This window comes from Rhinichthys klamathensis, unplaced genomic scaffold (assembly GCF_029890125.1).
Source record: "Rhinichthys klamathensis goyatoka isolate OS25496 unplaced genomic scaffold, OSU_Roscu_1.1 h1tg000159l_1, whole genome shotgun sequence".
Taxonomy (NCBI): Eukaryota; Metazoa; Chordata; class Actinopteri; order Cypriniformes; family Leuciscidae; genus Rhinichthys; species Rhinichthys klamathensis.
Window position 1 is genome coordinate 418,868 of NW_026606693.1, and position 17,880 is coordinate 436,747.

The following is a 17,880-nucleotide window of genomic DNA, read 5'->3' on the forward strand; positions in this document are numbered from 1 at the left end:
ATACCACTCTGGTTTGAGAACTAAAACCATAAAAAGCCATTACTTGAAATAAAATGAATATTAACTTAACCTCATTTTATTCCAGGTAGTTGCCAGAGAACATTTCGCATTTTCATTTAGTTTAAGTTGTTTTAGCCCTTCAAGTTCAGGTGCAAGTTTAAGTTTATTGGGGAAAAAATAATAACAATTAATAATAAAACTAATAAAAACAGCTAAAACTATATAGACATTTTTTTTAAGTAATAATGACGATAATGACAAATAATGAAATATGACACAATACAATGACTAAAAACTGAAAACAGAAGATATAAATATGAAACCATTCAAAATATGAAAAGAAATTAAAATAGTATATAAAAATACTAATAACACTGGTGCACCCAAACTAAATTTCCCATCATTCACACTGGTTAGACAGCAATTATTACAAATAAATAAATAAAATAAAAATAAAAGATAAAGCATCAGTCACACAGCTATTGTGCATCCCTTGCTCCTTTGCTGTTTTATTAGTGCTAAAAAACTAACTCTTTTAGTTGGGAAGTGAAAAAGAAATGAAATTTCATTGAGTCAATTTTATTCCAATCAATGAATGCACATTTCATAATTACGATTTACAAACTCATAAGTGGCTTCCTACAAGGACACCAATGTGTGCCAAGCTGTGACAGAGACAATAAATGAAACTAAAAGGAAAATGTTATCCTGTTCAGTTAAAAGTCTGATGCAACGGCACAAAAGTGAAAATTTAATAACACCAATTTCTATTCCAAAATGCTTGCATATCTAAATGAATTATTTGGTATCCAAACAATAAAAAAACAGCCTATATAGCATATTTACAAAAAATAAATAAACACAAAAAGCAATACCATCATATTATGGCAATGTAATATTTTGGGCTCAGTTTGAAGGGTTCATAAACATTAGAGTTCACAGTGAATCTTAAAAAAAAAGCAACACAAAAACAAAACAGTAATTTAATACAATGAAAAGAACAAAAATATATGTTTTTACATTCGGGTGAAATATTCACTTGCAAGTTTTGCACTAAAACAAAACAGATGAATTATATATATTTTTTATAACATAAAATTGTATTTATTAAAAAATATATAATTTACTTGATTATTTATTTCATTTAGTAATCATAAATCATCATCATAAAAGTAAATTGGAATAGCCCTTAAAAAAGTAACACAGTCCTCCTTACAGTTGTCTCCACAAATTAAGTATTAAACTATTTTAAAGTCAAATTATTTTAACATCCCATTTAACATTGGACCGAATCAGTGAACCGCAACAGGGAAATTATGATTCAGGACATTTTTTTTTTTTGCATTTCCTCCTAACACTTACAACACGAAACCCATTTCTCATTGAGTAACTGCCGCCCAATCGTCCAGAAACGACTCTAGACCTAATGTACTTTATCTAACGTAATATTATATGACTTTCAGTGATTAACGCCTTGGAACATTACGTAGCAGTTATTCCAACGAAAACATTCCTAACGTAATGAGTGCCGCAGCCTGCGAGACATTCAAACGCAGTCCTCACTCTTCTGGTGTCCTTTCAATGGCAAATCACTAGGGTCTAATTACCTGCAAATTAACTGCCATTTCACCATCTTGCATAAGATTATGTGCCACATGATGAAACGCCACTGGGGAGTCTAATCTGAAGAGAGGAATCCATACATGCAGAAAATGTGGGCTTCACTTTGTTAGTCTGATAGCAGGAAAATATGTGAAGGCTGTCACATGAAGTACCCGTATAATGTACCTTATTATTTACATGTCACTTTGTTCTCCATTTCAACACAGTTTTGTGTACTGGCCTGCTCTCTCATTTCTGCCTCGTATTTGTCTTGCACGCACACACACGCACGCGCATGCTCCCTCTTCCTCCGTTTGGCTCTCGCTCGCATACGCACTCAATCCCTGGAGTCTTTCTTGACAGAGGAGGCAGATCTGCCACAGGACAGAGCGTGTTTCGTCAGCGGCCCAGGCTTAGTCACTACCTTTATTTCCCCGCTCTCTAGAGCTGAGGTTGCAGCATGGCCACTGGAGTTCAACGCTGCCTGGAAAAATCACTGAATCACTTTCGATAACAAACACAAAATGTGTCACTTCTTTGTTTTATGATGCAACCTTTAATCCTGAAACAACCTGAAATATAGCTATGCTTACAACAATCTTTAAAGTCAGCATGAAACCACACTCTAAAAAATGCTGGGTTGTTTCAACCCAAATTTGGGTCAAAAATGGACAAACCCAAATGTTGGGTTAAAAATGCAATTAAAACATTAACAGTTGAAAGTGAAAGTTGAGGTTGGGTTAAAATTTGAAATTACATTTTTAACCCAACATTTGGGTTCGTCCATATTTGACCCAAATTTGGGTTAAAACAACCCAGCATTATTTAGAGTGCAGAATTTAATTCTACAAACAATTCAATCCAAATGATTTTTCATGATTGTGATCACCACATTACATTATTTAGCATTAGTGTCACTTCAGAGTACTCGTGCACATCCATATGCATTTTATATCCATTTCTGTCACGAAACTCCAGAGAGCCAATGAGATTGCTTGCTCAACATTTAGTCTGGTTCAGTAGAGTGGTGCAGTATGACGTCAGAACCAGGAAGACTAATTTGCCGCTGGTTCCTTCAAGATTTTCCTACGGGGTTTTATAATGGGGTTTTTCAATTTATGAGTAAAATAAAGCCTGTGGTAAACATAACTTGACAATACTTTTGACGTTTTGTTCTACAACATACACTGCACACACTCGCACCCCAAGCTGTCTTACTAGTTACTTGTTAAAAACGTACACTTTAGAAAATAAACATAAATGCTTAAAACTTCACGTTTTCGCTGTGTGTGTAATTTACATTGTAGAACAAAACGTCAAAGTATAGTCAAGTTATGTTTACCACAGACCTTATTTCATAATCCAAAAACTTTTTACAATACAGATTGCATCAAAGCAGCTTCACAGTGATAACATGAAAATAATACAACAAAGTTTGTTTCTAGAAGAAAATTGTGTCAACGTCCACCTTAAGTAAGGCAGATCAATAATATTGTTGAATATTAAATGTCCCCAACTAAGCAAGCCAAAAGCCAAGGCAACAGTGACAGTATTATCTAACAATATCAATTAAACATCTTGAGGGTTTAAGATCCGACTATGAAGGTTATCCTAGCTTTAGGAGGTTATTTAAAAAACATTTTAAAGAAGTTTTCTAGGAATTAGTCCACATGAGCAACATCTCAACTGACGCACCACAGCTCCGACTAATGGCTCTTAAATTGAGGATTTCTTTTTTTTGCAGTACCTCCATAATTTAGCATCTGTTCTCTAAATGCAACATTATAAATCTCTTTCCATTGTCATTAAAGGGGTCTAAATTCAGAGACAGGCTTTTATATACGAGTCCTAAGCCTGTAAAGCCTCAATGATCTTATAATGGCTCCAATTTTCTCTATTAGTCCTGGAAAGAAGCTTAAATAATTGCCAAGCACACATAATACTCACTTGCAAAAAAAAACACCTTGTAAGGTCTACGGCTGACATACTTTAGACAGACGGGCCGTTCCAGGAGGTGTTTTTCCAGACACATGAGCGGAAACGTATGAGGCGCATTCAAGTTTGTGACAGTAAATTAAGCTCCGGCGACAAAAGCTGAAATCTAAGACTCATTCAAGGAGATTGCGATTAGCTTCCAGTGACTTATGTGAATCATCAGAGAAATTGCTACATGTGTAGCGTGAAATGCGGCACACAATGGACGCACTGTTTCTCTCAGCACAAGAGAGGTAACGTGAACCTCCATCCTCTCTGGAAAGAGGCTCAAGTGCACATATTAAGGCCTCCTCCTTTCACACGAAGCCCCCTCTCCAAAGACCACTTCAAGAGCAGATTCTGCCTGGTATGAACAATGAGATCCTCTAGCAAGAACAAGGGAAAGGCCACTATTGAGAGGCAACATTAGGGAGGAGAAAATAAATCAATATCAAACATAGATGTTCACTAGAGGTGTCTGCTAAGGCAAGAATCACTATTGCTCATATGTAGGGTCAGGGACTGAACAACCTCCTGACCTTAAGAATTAAACTTTGGCACATGGGTCAATGACAAACAACAGTGTTCAAAATGAAGAAAAGGGAAAAAGATCTAGTTTAAAACACACATGCCATGTTCTTGGAAATATAATCTTTTATTTGTTTCTATTTTTTCTTTATCAAGACAGGTGTATCACCCTGATTTTTTACTTTATACCCCCCTAAAAGTATCAAAATGTAATTTTATTTAGAAATACTCATCATAGTTAAGTTGGCATGCCTTTGTATAATGTGCATTTTTAAGTATTTCCAAAAATTAATAGATATGGACAAATTTTTTTTACATCATGTCATTATCCCATGTAACTATGGCTCTGTTAGCACTAAAAATCATCTTTGGAAGAGTAAAAAATCTTTGAAAAATCTAGTTTAAAACACATGTGCCCAGTTTTTAGAAATCGAATCTTTGTATTTCTTCTGAAAATGAAAATATGAACTAGAAAGTAATAACAAAAGATTACGTCATTGCTTAACTTCAAGAATGTCATTCTTTTAATGTTTTTGTGATATCAATACAATTGTATAAATCACCCTGATTTTGCTTTATGTCCACCCAAAAAATAAAATAAAAATATTTTATTTCGGAAATGTAAAAAACAAAACTTGCCAAGCCATTATATATATATGAATTGTATTTTTATGCATTTCTGAAAAATTAATAGATCAGAAAAATATATGAACGTTTTGTCTTTGCATCATTAACTCTATATGATTTTGGAAGAAAAGTAAACATAAAAAAAACCTTATACATCCAGTTTAAAACACGTGTGCCAAGTTCATAAAAAATGTAATCTTTGTATTGTTCCTGAAAAACATTATTTTGCCTGTTAGCTTAAGAAAATGAAAGATTATGCTTACCTATTACAGTTTTTTTCAATTGTTTACACGCAATTTTGAAAACCGGGTTCTTTTTTTCAAAATGTAATCACAATTATCCAAACACCACACTCAATTGGCATAATTCCTAGATTGTTTGCAAAATGACACACTTCTGTCAAAACATACACACTTCAGACAAAAGATATACACATATTTGTGAAAATGCTATTAGTTTTCATTTAACCAACACAGTCCTCAATGATCAGACACTATTGCAACCAGTTTCACACTGCTGTGATAAATAAAAAACACATTTGTAAAAAAACTATTTTTAGGAAATAGCATGTGCTAGATTTTTGGCCAGACATTGTTATGTAAGGGATAATTTAGATGAAAAAAAATTGTGACAAACAAACAACATTCTTCATGATTAGTTTGAGATATAGGGAGAATGTACACTAATAGGCCTACTATAAACTTGCCAAGCACTGCACAACACTGATTTCTGCAGACTCATATTTCAAGTATTTATTTACAGTATTTCTAACCATAATCAGTTACAGTAATCAACCAACAATGAAATCAATGAAAAAAATAAAATCTGTAGACAAATAAAAATTACTGCATGAAGTACATACAGTTTGACTCTGGAGAAAAACTACTGTAAAAGCAACAAGAATACTGTAACTATTCAGTTACAGTATCAACCAGAGATTTGGTTGAACTCTTTGTCCAGCTTCCATCAGTGTCAGTCCATGGTTGATAACATGGTCAATAAGTGTTGCACGGATTTCTTGAGTCAAATTTGGTCCTCGTCTTCTTTGTTCAGGTTCTATCAACTCTACAAGTCCTTCTCTACCTCTTCCTCTACCTAGGCCTCTTCCTCTATCCCCTTCTTCTCCTCTTCCTCTACCTGGGCCTCCTCCTCTACCTCCTTCACCTCTTCCTCTACCTCCTTCACCTCTTCCTCTACCTAGGCCTCTTTCTCTATCCCCTTCTTCTCCTTTTCCTCTACCTGGGCCTCCTCCTCTACCTCCTTCACCTCTTCCTCTACCTAGGCCTCTTTCTCTACCCCCTTCTTCTCCTTTTCCTCTACCTGGGCCTCCTCCTCTACCTCCTTCACCTCTTCCTCTACCTAAGCCTCTTCCTCTATCTCCTTCTTCTCCTCTTCCTCTACCTGGGGCTCCTCCTCTACCCCCTTCACCTCTTCCTCTACCTCCTTCACCTCTTCCTCTACCTAAGCCTCTTCCTCTATCTCCTTCTTCTCCTCTTCCTCTACCTGGGGCTCCTCCTCTACCTCCTTCACCTCTACCTCCTTCTCCTCTTCCTCTACCTCCTTCATCTCCTCTTTCAGCTCCCCCTTTTATTCTCACTCTTCTTCTTCTTCTTCTTCTTCTTCTTCTTCTTCGTCTAGCTCCTTCCATTTTTGTTGAAGACAGGTGAACTCACCTGCTGCCTTTTATAGCACACCTGAGTGCTGCGTTTTCAAATTAGCACATGTGTGCTTCCACGCTTGATGGATGTGCATATCCAATTCATTCATTAGTGTGGTCAATGGCAAACCGGGGCTTTGTAATGACAAGGAAGTAACCTCACAATCCTTATCTGTGTCTAAGGTGTGAAAATGTGTGTAGAGTTTTACAAATCACTGTGTGTAATGTTTTGCAAAAAGGGTGAAGCTGACAACGTGCTTACAATTGTGCAAATCTAGACTGGTGTTTTGCTCCTTGAGTGTAAGGTTTTGCTAATAGTGGGAAAGTTTTAATTTTAGTGTGTAAGCAATTGAAAAAAACTGTAATACAGTTTTGTTTAAGAATTCAATCTTTTAACAAATCTTTTTCTTCACCCTGATTTTTACTTTATGTACCCCCCCTCCCCCCACACACCCACACACACACACACACACACACACACACACACAAAACAGCCAGAATTAATTTTAATTCAAGTAAAAAAAAAAAAAGCCCACCATAGTTGAGTTGTCAAGTCATTGTATAGATGCATTATGTATTTATGCAAATAAATAATGGATCCAGTGTCATTGACCCACCATTTGTGCTAAAAATCATACAGACATTGGGAGGACTGGTCCCTACCTAGAAACCAACTAGCAATATTCAACCGCAGTGATGTTCTGGCATCCACCCACATATGGACAAGCAGCATTTTCTGTGAGAATGTAAAACCTACTTCAGTTTTCTCTGCATCTAAACATCACCACAAAGGTGAGTCAAGGCAGGGGGGCGGCGACCCCGCGGGATTGTGGGAGGCAGAAGTTTGAGGCTCCAACACAAAAGGTCCTGGGGTCGAAAAGCCGAGTGTTGACTGTTATCAAAACACAATGGTGTGAAGATTCATTCATCACCTAACTATTCAACCAATTGGCCAACAAAGAAAAACAGTTGGTATTAAACATCCACGTGAATCTTTTTCTTTCCCGAGATGAGTAATAAGGTCATTTACAGGCCATGAGTTGCATTAGCATTGCTCAAACAAAACAGACAATGCCACAGTATACAAGGATAAATGGAGAAACCTCAAGTCTGACCTCACTCTGGCACAGTACTGCTGCGGATGGCAAATAGCCAGTAATTGATTAATTACCCAGTGTTCAAAGCAGGCATTGCGTTCGCATGTCAACCGAAGCAAACCCATCATTTATTTTACAATTTCAACGTTTCAACTGCTATTTTTCAAATCGACTTCAGCTTTCAACTTATACGATGCCGTGGTGATCTGCATTTGTGGGACTTTTCTAAGGGTAACAAATACTTCCCAGAGGTAAATTGTATTACTCAGAGGTTTCTCTTTCAAATCTCTTGAGATTTAAATGAAGTTTTCAGTACCTTTTTAATCACAGAAACTTCCTAAATTCCTTTAGAGTATTAAAAACTGCCTCAATATTGAACTACTGGTCTAAAAAAAAAAAATCAACAACAAGCTAATAATTAATTCCTTGTCCTTGCCAATGACCATAATTGGCCAATATTACAAAACAGATCTCTTTTTTTTTAAGCTATAATTGAACTCAGACATCAATGTCCTGCATTAAAAAAATGGATATTCATTTTGAGATTCACTAAAGATTACATTTAAAAGTGGTATTAAACTGTCAAGGTTTTTAAAGATTAATTTTAAGTGAGCGTTAGATCAAGTCAAAGGGAATCTAAGTGTAAAAAATAAATGAAATCAACAAGTAAAAACTTCAACCAATGATAATAAATACAGATACGGTATCAACAATATATTTTCATTTCCTATGCATTTGGCAGATGCTTTTTTGCAAAGCGACTAAAGAATCTACAGTAAGTGCACAGTTTTTGCTTTCCTTGGGAATCGAACCCGTGACCTTGGTGTTACTAACGCCATGCTCTGCGGTTTGAGCTCAATATATCGTCTATGCCTGGCTGAAACCTCCAATTTCTATATTTCATCTTTTTTTTTCATAAATCATTACTATTGGTCACTAATTGGTCTGTCTGTGGTTTCTGCAATTATTTAACCAATGAAAAGTATTAAAAAGAGCTTGTGACTAAACCTCGTAACTCCATTGGATCCTCAAGCTGTCGGCAGAACCTAATAAGTCAAGCTTAAATGAAACGCCGCACATATTTTGCTTACATCTCTGCTTGTTTGCAATGCAAGGGTAAATTAAGAACTGGTTGTTTGAATAAGTACAGCATTTTCTTTACTCAAGAAACATGATATAAAGGCTAATGTTTTATGTATTTGAGGAGTGGAGAACAGTGTCTTAGTCTAGCATTTGTCGTCGAGTCATAGCCAGTACTGTCATAAATATCCTGCGAGTAGCACTTCATCTTTTAATAAAATGAGATTATGGCCAAATGACAGAAAAAAAACTAAACATCTACATAGCTACAGTAAACTTTATAACCTGTAAGTAATGCGATGCACTTACTGTCTCAGATGCGGCCGTTCTAATAACGGGCAAAACACGCATGTCTAAAACTCGCTGGTCAAAAACCTCATAACTCTATATCTGAGCTTGATTTTGGTAAAATGTTAATAATAAAATGTCACATGCAAGTGTACAGCCCCAATATCAACTTTTACAACACATTGTTTAATTAAAAAAAAATAAAAGCTGTTTTGAACACGGTTTCAGCCTGATATTGATGAATATCTCGAGAGGAAACGTGAGCTTATGGGTCTTTTTCTTAGCAGAAACATCGGAGAATCCAAAGACTTAAGCAAAAGTCCCCATGTAATCTCATTGCAGTCAAGGAGAAACAACTGAGATTTTCTTTCCTAGGGTTTACAAGCACTCTCATTTCTCTGGGAAAAATCTCAACCTTCCTAAATAGTTGCTTCTATGCAAAATATGGAATTGCAGTTACATTTTTTTTTTCATTCTTGGCATAAAATAGCTTGGGCAGTCAGCATCCCAGATTGGAGGGAGTATACCTGGTGAAATTGCATGGGAATAGGTGCCCAGACTACGAAGTAGGATCTCTTGAAAGTCATTTGAATGTAAATGTGGCAGCTGTTGTTCCTGATCCCACTTTTAGAATACACAATGTCCAAGCCCACTGGAGTGAAGAAAAAGCTTTTCTTTCTCCCAACACACAGAAAAGCTAGAGTCACATTTCATAAAAACACCCAGCTACACTTCACTTTTAAAAAGTAATGCCGCAAAGCCCTGACAGCTGCGTTGCCATACCAAGAATGTGTCTCCTTCAATGAGAATTTCCCAAAGATTAACCAAGTTTCACTAAAGAAAAAAAAAGAGAGAGAAAATTCCCTCATTCAGCAACTCACAGCCCTCATTCAGCAAATCTCAACTGCTCAGTTGACCAGTCACCGTTCAGTGATTCTGGAAATGAGGAGCGCTATGGATATTTTTTTTTTCTTCCCCTCTACCAACTTTCAAGTCCAATAAAACGTAGTTATCTCGACAGGCTGCCGTTAGCCTTATGTACGATAAATCACAGCATGACAGACTGCAGCTTCAACTAAACATAATGCTGCAGGCAAGCAAATACACCCCCTGCACCCTTTACGCTCATCATCGCCATTAAAAGCGTTCATGTTGAGAAGGTGAACGGGAAGGGTGTGTTCGTAAAGCCAAGCTAATGCACCAACTGTCCTGAATGACAGTGATTTATACGCCGTCTGAGAGGGACAAAGCAAAGCTCTGGTCGTTTGAGCGTGCGCAAATTAGCGGATTCCTCCCAAAACAAGTTGACCGTGACAATGAGCTTGATTTACAGTAAGATTTTCTCTTCCTGTCAGAGAGAGACGCCGTTTAGACAAACAGAGGTGGGAAACAATGATGTATTGTTTTGATTTAGGCATTGTAGAGTCGCGAGTAAGACCTTTTTGAGCGCTAATTACCGGATGCCACGGAAGCTGTTGGTTGTTTGTCTTTGCAGGATTTCAGGAGAAGTGTTATTTCAGGCAATTATCACAATAAAAAAGAAAAGAAAAGAAAAGAAAAGAAAAAAGGTAACTTTAGCTTAAATTGAAATTTAAGGATTTTTTTTATCTTTTTGAAGGGTATTAATAGAATTTTTGGGGACTTTTTAAAAACTGAAATATATTCTAAACATACATTTTAAATATATATATATATAATATTTCTTTGGTCATATTAGGCATCTTTCTTCTAATGTTAGTATGGGTTTTAGTTCACAAAGCTCTAAACTATTTTATATATAAATGCCAGAAATTATGTCTGATGAAAAGATGCCTTAAAAATGTCTTATGTAAAAAAAAAAAAGTACATCTTTTTTTGCATAAAATATTTTGTCAAGTTATGCATTTTCTTTTAATCCAAGTATTGTATATTTTCAGTTCACAAAAGCCTTAACTGTTTTATCATATGAAATATGTAGATATGCAAGAAATGTGCGAAATCTTTACAAATGCAGATAATGGAAAATATTTAGAAATGCAAATATATATACATATTCATACACACACATTTGTAAAGATTTCACACATTTCTTGCATTTCAAGGATTTTTCACATAGCATAAAATTTTGACTTTTGTCAAATGATCCATACATTATTATCCTACATTAAATAAACATACAGATAGATCAAAATAATGAAGCCCAATTGCATTTCTTAAAGATTTCGCATTTATTAAAAAGTTTAGACTTTTGTAAACTGAAACCCAAGTAAAATACTTGCATTAAAAGAAAAATGCCTAAATATTGCATTTGTCATGCATATTTTCTAAAGATTTCGCATTTTTTCTTGCATCTCTAAGCATAACCTTTCGAATTGTGTCAAATATCCATATATATATATATATACAGTACGTACATTAAAAGAAATACGCCCAATTTTATACATAATAGCATTTTTAAAGAAATAGGCATTTCCTACACCAGTATTAGAGCTGAGTTATGTGCTTCTTTTGCATTGTCCTCACTGACTGTGAGCAAAAACAAACACACAAGGTAACATGCCATCACATTCACAAATTAGACATTTGATTCAGAATCCAGTAGACAAATGACTCTCGCATTTATTTTTTAACAAACTATCTTACAAACTGACAAGTGGCCATTATAGGACAAATTGGCGTTTATGGTTTAGGTGCAGCCATTGCTTTTAATCTTGGTGAATAACGGGGGTGGTGGTATTTACAGCACTATAAACTGACACAATAAAGGCCTAATTGCATTAGCAGTCAGTGAGGGTCACACAACTTTCACATTGATCTCATATGGACTGAGCAGTGAGCACAGAGTAGGTCACCGCTATAATGCAGTTCATTGATCCAATTTTGTGTATACGTTTATTCATAACCACCCCCCCTGCACCACAATTATTATTTCTTTCCTTATTTTCCTCACTACCCAGCAGTGTACTTAACTTTAGCTTATGGAAACACTACTATGCTGTGTTGTCGAAAGGATCTGGGACAGTATTACAGTTCTGATTACGTTCTTCATAATCTGATGACAGACCTCTGCTGTCTGCTTCTGAAAACTAATGCCATGATGTCAAACGCAAATGTGTCTATGTTAATACTTCTTGGTAGGATTGTTTATCCCTTTAAAGCTTCATTTTGAGCCTCTACTGGAGTTCAAACAGCATACACACATAAACTTATTCTTCGAAGTAAATAAATACGATTATTGGAGTAAGAAGATACCATTTAATTCTTTCTAATTCAAAAATTGACATTAAATCAATGTGTTACTTGCTGTATCTTTGTAATTATCTGGGAAATTTACTAGCAATTGAAAACTGAAAGTGAAAATGGTTTCAAAGTAAAAATTACACCAATTTTATTTCAGCGTACGCAACATTTTAACGCATATAAGAGGACAATGGCTGTTTAACAGAATTGCTCAATATAATGACATTTGTTTTCAACAACGCACTCTTACGGCAACTCATAAGTTTTAAGTTTTGGCGACTTACATATGAATTTGTACGATCGTGTTCGTACACTCTAAACAATGCTGGGTTGTTTTAACCCAAATTTGGGTCAAATATGGACAAACCCAAATGTTGGGTTAAAAATGTAATTTAAAATTTTAACCCAACTTCAACTTTCACTTTCAGCTGTACATTTTTTAATTACATTTTTAACCCAACATTTGGGTTTGTCCATATTTGACCCAAATTTGGGTTGAAACAACCCAGCATTTTTTAGAGTGTAGGTTTTCGTACAATCTTACACCCCACTTGATGGGTTAGGTTTAGGGATGGACCTTCATGCTACTTTTTTTCTAAACATACTACAGTTTTCGTACTTATTGAAAAGAAATCCCCAACTTGTAAAACAACAACGCTTTCTCATGAGATTGGATTGGTTTTCAAACAGTTTCCCACAAGAACACTCCTTATCTGTCATTGGTTGGGAAGATAGCCACGCCCCTGAACACACCATTGGTTGAGCTCATGTTGCTTTGTTAGGCAGGTTGCTCAAACAAACAGAGCAATATTTTGATAGTGCCAAAACATTTATGGTTTTTTTTTGGGGGGGGGGGGGGGGGGGGGGGGGGTGGTGGTCTACAAATGGTTTATTTATTTTGTTGCCTCTGCATTTAATTACATTACAGATAACCATTAACAACGTGTAAGGACAACTGACTAATCGTGATTCGTTGACTTGCAGGAACAATCCCAAAAGTAAGCAAATGACGTTTTCTTCTTAATATTGGTGTAGTCGATTATATTTCTAAGCAGTGGTTGAGCAAGAAAAAATGGCTCACTGCACAAGAGTCTTGTGAAGACCCTGATAAGATGTTTCTAGCACTGCAGGTTTAAAGAGACCTGGCAGGGGTGCAATTCTGGGGCTCCTTAATAAGAGGAAGGTGCAATGAGCAACACTTCACACACTGTGAGTCCACCCTCCATTGATGTCTACACTCCTTCACAATAGCTATGAAGCCTTATTACATGAGAGACTCCGCATCCCTACAGAAAGAAGAGTCACTGGGGAGCAAGAGCAATTCATTGGTTTGTTTCCATCATTGTTTCGTCTCATTGCGGTTCAAACAAGTCAGTAGTTTATGAAACCAAACCAAACCAAACCCACATGAAAGAGCTTGGACTATTAGAAAAATTGGCATTTTGGTGAATTCATTAGCAAAATATCCAAATTATGTGTTATCCATCAAAAAGTCCACATACAAGTTCATTTTCATAAAGATCACTCTTGAGAAGTAAATTCACATTGCATGATGTAAAAAGAGAAATGATTAGAACAAGATAAAAGAGAGAAGAAATTAGCCTGATGTTTTTCTTCGTTCTCTTTGTAAGGGCGAACAAAGGGAGAGTTGCCTGAGCTTTTCTTTTCATGGAAATCGCTCGCTTGTGTGGACCATCCCAGAGTCCTCATCAGCTTGGACCATGACAACCGGGAGAATACAGGGCCGTCCTCGAAAAGGTCAAACCCATGGGGACCCACCAACTTCAGACTCATTTAGTACCGCTACACAACACCTCACGCCACACTACAGAACTTGGGGTCTCACGAATTTAACCCCACGAAGCTCGTTACCCTGAGCAGACACAAAAAACCACATGGCTTACAAAATTTTACATTAATTAATGACTCAATTTAAGCCATGATGAGGTTTATACGGTAACACTTTACAATAAGGTCTCATTTGTCAACCTTAATGGATGCATTAGCAAACATTTATTTTACAGCATTTTATTAATCTTTGTTAATGATAGTTAATCAAATACAATTATTAATTGTTCATGTTATCTCATAGTGCATTAACTAATTGTAACAGAACTTTTGGTTTTAATAAATGTATTATGTTGAAAATAAACTAAGATTAATGTCAAAAATGTGTTAATTGTTAGTTCAATGTTAACTATTAAAGGGATAGTTCACCCAAAAAGGGAAATTTTGTCATTAATTACTCACCACCATGTTGTTCCAAACCTGTAAGACTTTCGTTCATCTTCGGAACACATAAAGATATTTTAATACAATCTGAGATTTCAGCCCCTTAATTGACAATCTATGCAACTACCATTCAAGCCCCAGAAATATAGTCAAGTCCAGTGGTTTAACCTCAGTTTTATGAAGTGACGCGAGTGAAAATCATGATTTACCACTTCGTTTACAAAATATTAATCTCCACGATGCACGCATGTTGTTTTGACAAAAGTATTGAAAGTGGTAGCTGCGTAGCTGTCAATGGAGGGACATAAAGCTCTCAGATTTCATCAAACATATCTTTATTTGTGTTCTGAAGATGAACAAAAGTCTTACGGGTTTGGAACGACATGAGGGTGAATAATTAAAGACAGAATTTAAATGTTAGCCTATCCCTTTAAGGTCGTCTTCAGCTGTACTAAGTGCAGAGCCAATGGAGCTTTGCTTTGGATCCATTTTTGTTGGTGGAGAAGAAGCTACATATTTTGTTTGACACATAAGCTACATGATATTAACTAATGTTAAGTAATGAAACCTTGTTGTAAAGTGTTACTATATCCTGCGGATTATGAAAAACTGATTAAATGTTTATTAATCTGGTATTTTTTCAAGCAGAGTGGCCCTCCAAAAAAATGTGTCCTCTTAAGATGCACTTAAAAATGATCCAAAATATCAAACCAATTTTCTGAGCAATTCTGGACTTTAACCAAATGCTTCCTTGGTAATTTTATTATTTTAGTCAGTTATCTATAGTTCACTTTAACGTTTGACGACCGCAAAGTGTCCAAATACTTCAGATACCATTTGTTTTATAATTTAAAAACAATTTATTTTATTAAATATTTGTCTTGAAAGTGTGCTTGTGCCATCTTTCTTTTGAATACATTTGGCTTGATGTTTTGTCTAATGCAATGCCATACCCCATTTTAAGTGCGTCCAAAGAGATTGTGTGCATCTTTTATGTATATTGTATAACATCTCTTCAATTTTTCAACAGCCCTGCTGTTATGAGGAATGTACATGTGTGCTACTGAATAAAAAAAAAACATTTAACATCTCAAAGCATTTTATTCTCTCCCTCCTCAAGCAGAATTAAAGTAAAAAAAAAAGAAAAAAAAGACAATTACAAAGAAACACACAGGTTGCAGTTACTACCACAGCTGTAGTATACTGTCAGTCCACGCATATTCTGCCAATATTTGCCATTATTTCCATAAAATACATCAGCATTAGCCATGAATGCCTCTCACGCCCTCACAACAAACCCTCAGACCCCAAATAGGAGGGAGTTCGAGAGTAGGAGGTAAAACAAGAGCTGTAAATGCCCATTTGCTTTACAGGATCAATCTGGAAACGCAGTATCCCACTGCCAGAAAACAACGCTAACACACCCACCCTAGAAAGTCAAACCCTATCTTCTCTACATCCTTAAACTATAGTCATCCATCCATATTACACCCTTAAGTGAAGGATCATAGAGGAGTGAAACATGCAGCAGTAAGCAGGTACACCCTCGGCCCATTAATATGGGATGGGTGCTGAGTCTAAATGCTGGAAAATGCCCCAAAATGCCCTAGTTAACGAGAACAAACTTCTATTTAGAAGGATAGAAGGAGGCTTAAAAGACACTGAGATATGAATCATTTATCCTTAAGCAATAATTCATGGTTTTACATGGAAAACAGAGTGCAGCCAAGCCCTCTTTACTTTACACTGCCTTTCCATGCTGCAAGTTTACAAGCTGCTCCATAATAAATAACAGAGGAGGCTGTGCGTAATAGTATCAAGCATCCTCGCGCACAGCCCGAACCCAAACGCTCCAGCTGTTTCTGCAACAACACGCACTTTTCTCACTTGAACATGCATCTCACCATTGCTGAAGAACAAGGCGTCTGTCTATCCAGCGGCTTGGAGGTTACGGTCGCTTTTCCGGAAGGTGTTATGCTCTTAATTTCGGTGTCTCATCATCATCATGATCTCCCGTTTGGAAAATGAATAGGAGGGGAAATGTCCAGGGCGCCGCATAGAGAGAGCGCGCGCGCGAGAGAGAGAGAGAGAGCAGTGCGCATGAATAAGAAGAGCCGTGTGTTTGACTGCGGAGAGCTGGAGGGCGAATAGCGTCCGTGTGCTGTAGTGCTGTAGTGCTGAGTCCGTGAGCGCTTGCAGTGGAAAGCAGTGGAGCACAGGCTGGAGGCTGGAGGGAATGCCGAGGAATGACAAGCGGCTTCCACCATCCACAGTCGGCTCGTACCATGTGTGCGCACGAGAGGGGGGTGCGCGCGTGATCGCGAGCGCTTTTTACGCGGGCTAAAACGTGTAAAAATTACTACAGTAAAACTGTGTTTGATAGCATGCAAGATACCTTACCGCATATGGTAAATATGATGCTGTATTTTAAAAGGACATCTATTTTACTGTAAAATATTGGAAGTAAACCGTATAGCCTAAATTAAATAAATTTACGGAGAAAAAAATATGAAAATTATAATTAACAAGGCAATTACATTTAAAATTGTGTTTTTGTAAATAAAAATCATGTATAGGTTATAAACAAAATAGTAATTTCCCCAAATCTCTGCCTGAATTTTTTTTTTTTAATTAATAGATTGGCATATTAAAAATTATTCTTGCCCTCATCAAATACTGTTCATTTAAATAATCAGGTTTTACAAAAAAAAAGAAAAAAAAAACTTTTTGAAAACACATTTATGACAAATTAAGAAATTAACAATTTTGGGTATTGCCAGCTAAGGTTCTTCAAGATTTTTTTAAATTACTTAATTATTTAATTAATAATTCATTGTTTGGTAACACTTTATAATAACTGCACGCTATTAATCATTTGTTACGCATGACTAAACAGTTAATTCATCGTTCATAAAGCATTAATAGACATTAATAAGCAGTTTATAAATACAGCTATAGATGCTTTTTTTCTTGATTTATAAGCATATCTATAATGCGTTTAATAATTGTATTTTCATACTTTGTTAATGATCAATTAATAATTTCTAAATTAAGTATAGCATTATTTACAAACCAGTTATTTAAGAGTTGTCAGTCATTCATAAGATCACTTAAAGTGTAAGTAAATGTAGTAAATACAGGTAGTTATAAAGCATTTAGTAGTGGTCAGTTAACTATTTTGTGAGCTCATCTAAAGTGAGGACTATTCATGCCTTGTAAAGCATTTATAAAGGAGATTTAAAGGCTCATCAATCTTCTAAACAGTAAAATGTAACAAACACAACACAGTGATACAGAACATAGAAATATTTAACAGCCTTTAAATCTCCTTTATAAATGCTTTACAAGGCATGAATAGTCCTCACTTTAGATGAGCTCACAAACATAGTTAACTGACCACTACTAAATGCTTTATAACTACCCGAATTAACCCTGAATTACAGCATAAATACATGTTAGTAAAGCATTTATTAACACACTAAGTAACCATCACTATATGTCTGAATAATAAGATGTATGAATGTACATTTAAATAGTTTATTAATCATTTACTTACACATTCTAAGTAATCTTATG

At 35.9% G+C, this 17,880-nt stretch overlaps 1 protein-coding gene across 12 annotated transcripts in view; it reads right to left on the reverse strand.

Annotated features, from left to right (window-relative positions):
• Positions 1-16,550, reverse strand: part of tenm4 (teneurin transmembrane protein 4) — a 239,348-nt gene extending 222,798 nt beyond the window's left edge. For all 12 annotated transcript variants that reach the window (XM_056258769.1, XM_056258767.1, XM_056258774.1 and 9 more), the window contains exon 1: positions 16,209-16,550. The gene's annotated coding sequence lies outside the window, so the exon portion shown is untranslated. The remainder of the gene's footprint in view (positions 1-16,208) is intronic.
• Positions 16,551-17,880: the final 1,330 nt, after the last annotated feature.